The following is a 3155-nucleotide window of genomic DNA, read 5'->3' as shown; positions in this document are numbered from 1 at the left end:
CCCCAGTCCTCTCCCTGCGCTCCTCTGAAACCGAAACCCGAGCCTCAGAGCCTCAGCTCGCAGCCCCGCCCGCCCCGGCGGGTGAGCAGACAAGCCTCTTGGGCTGGTGAGTGCCGGTCGGCACCAATCCTCTGTGCGGGAATCTCCCCGCTTTGCCCTCCGCACCCGTTGCTGTGCACTCCTCCGCGGCTTCGAAGCTCCCCCCTCCGCCTCCCGCAGTCTCCGCCCACGAAGGGGCTTCCTAGTGTGTGGAAACTTTTCCTCCTTCACAGCTCCCTCCCACTGGTGCAGGTGCCATCCCTATTCTTTTGTCTCTGTTTTTTCTTTTTTTCTTTTGCCCTACCCAGGTATGTGGGGAGTTTCTTGCCTTTGGGGAGGTCTGAGGTCTTCTGCCAGCCTTCAGTAGGTGTTCTGTAGGAGCTGTTCCACGTGTAGATGTATTTCTGGTGTATCTGTGGGGAGGAAGGTGATCTCCGTGTCTTACTCTTCCACCATCTTCCGCCTTCTCCTCAGGCATATGATTTTTATCCTTCATTTTGTTAGTGTGGTATATCACATTTGATTTGTGGGTGTTGAACCATTCTTATATCTCTGGTATAAATCCCACTTGATCATGATGTATAAACAAGGCAAATGTATTGTTGTCTTTAGTTTGTTAATATTTTGTTGAGGATTTTTGCATTTATGTTTATCACAGATATTTTGATGGACAGATATTTTCGTTTTTGTGTGTGCTTCCTTATATGATTTTCATATCAGGGTAATTTTGACCTTGTAAAATGAGTCAGAATCCTTCTGTCATCAACTTTTTGGAAGAGTTTGAGAAGTATATGTATTAAATCTTCTTTGAATGTTTACTAGAAATTACCTTGAAACCATCTGGTCCTGAACTTTTATTTACAAGGAAGTTTTTCTGTTTCAATCTCCTTACTAGTGATTGATCTATCTAGATTTTCTATTACTTTATAATTCAGTCTTGGAAGGTTGTATGATTTTAAGAATTATTCATTTTATTTCTAGAAAGTCTAATTTGTTGGCATATAATAATTCATATTAGTATCTTATAATCCTTTGTATTTCTGTGGTGTCCATTATAACTTCTCTTCTTTCATTTCATATTATGTTTGAGTCTTGTCTTCTTTTTCTTAGTATTCTGGCTAAGTAATCTGGTTTGTTAATTTTGCTTATCTCTTAAAAGAACCAGCTTGAACTTTCACCTATCTTTTCTATTTTATTCTTACTCTCTATTTCATTTATTTCTACTCTAATTTTTACTATTTCTTCCTTCTAATGACTTTGGCTGCCTCCTTTTTCTAGTTCATTTACATGTAAGTTTATATTGTTTATTTGATATTCTTCTTGTCTCTTGAGGTAGGCCAATATTACTATAAACATCCTTCTTATTACCACTTTTGCTGCATCCAACAGATTTTGCTCTATTTTCATTTGTAACTATTTTTTGTTTCTCCATTGAGTTCTTAGTTGACTCAATAGTTGTTTAGTAGAATGTTGTTCAGTCTCCACATGTTTGTAATTTCCCTATATTTCTTCTTGTAGTTGATTTCTATTTTCATGCCACTGTGATCACAAAAGGTGTTGATATGATATTAATCTTCTTAAATGTATTAAGACTTGTTTTGTGTTCCAACATGTAGTTTATCCTTGCAAAATGTTCCATGTGTACTTGAAGAATGTGTTCTGCTGCATTTGAATAAAATGTTCTGTACAAATCTAGCAAATACATCTGGTCTAATATTTCATTTAAGGTTATGTTTCCTTGTTGACTTTCTGTGCAAGTGTTCTATCCACTTATGTAAACAGGGTGTTAAAATTTCTTACTATTATTATGTTGCTGTCAATTTCTCCATTTACATCTCTTAATAATTGTTTTATAAATTTTGGTGCTCCTATGTTAGGTGCATATGTATTAATCACTATTATGTCTTCTTTTTTAAAATTAATTTTCATTGGAGTATAGTTGTTTTACAATGTTGTGTTAGTTTCTACTGTACAACAAAATGAATCAGCTACACATATACATATATCCCCTCTCTTTTGGGTTTTCTATTATGTCTTCTTAAAAATTGTCCCCTTTATCATTATATAATGCCTATTTTGTCTCTTGAAAACTTTTTTGGCTTGAAGTCAATTTTTTTTATGATATGAGTATGGCTACACCTGCTTTCTTCTGGCTGCCATGTGCTTGGAGTATTATCATCCATGCCTTCTCTTTGAGCCTAAATTTGTCTTTAGAGCTGAGATGGGTCTCCTGGAGACAGAACACAATTGAGTCTTGGTTTGAAATCCAACCCACCACTCTGTGTCTTTTTATTGGTTAATTCAATTCATTTATATTTTGGGTGATTGTTGACAGATGATGACTTACTACTGCCTTTTATTTTTCTGGTTGCTCTATATCTCCATTGTTGTTCTTTCTTGTGTTTCTGTCCCCCATTGTGGTTTTCTGTTTTTCTATGAAGTTTTTCTTAGTTTCTTCTTTTCTTAATGTTCTGTGACTTTGTTCTAGATTTATGTTTTATGGTTACCATGAGGTTTATATAAAACGTCTTTTAGATAAGCACGCTGATAGTATCTTACCCTCATTTGCCAATACAGGTTTTGTCCTCTTCCTCTTACACTTCTCCTTTTTTTGTCACAAGTTATCCCTTTTTATGTTGTGAGTTTGTTACCAAATTAAAGTAGCTATAATTATTTTTACTGCTTTTTTCTCTTTAATTTTTATGCTATTATAAACTGTTTAAAACCTTATTCTGATATAAAGTTGCAATTGTCTGTCCATATATCAAAGATTGTCTGTCCATATATCAAAGACTGTCTGTCCATATATCAAAGATGTCTGTCCATATATCAAATCTACTCAAAGATTCTGTCCATATATCACCTTACTCAAAGTTTTGTCTACACTTGACTTTTTTGTTTTGGTAAATAAGCTTCTTCAATATTTCCTGTAAGCAGTTTAGTGGTGATGTAATTTCCTCAGCATTTGTTTGTCTGGAAAAGCCTTTATTTCTCCTTCATATCCAAAGGAAAACTTTGTTGGATAGAGTATTCTTAGCTGACAGTTTTAAAAATTTTTATTAAAATATGGTTGATTTACAATATTCTGATGGTTACAGATGTATAGCTAAGTGATG

Source organism: Globicephala melas, chromosome X (genome assembly GCF_963455315.2).
Source record: "Globicephala melas chromosome X, mGloMel1.2, whole genome shotgun sequence".
In the NCBI taxonomy this organism is placed as follows: Eukaryota; Metazoa; Chordata; class Mammalia; order Artiodactyla; family Delphinidae; genus Globicephala; species Globicephala melas.
This window is presented reverse-complemented; position numbering follows the sequence as displayed.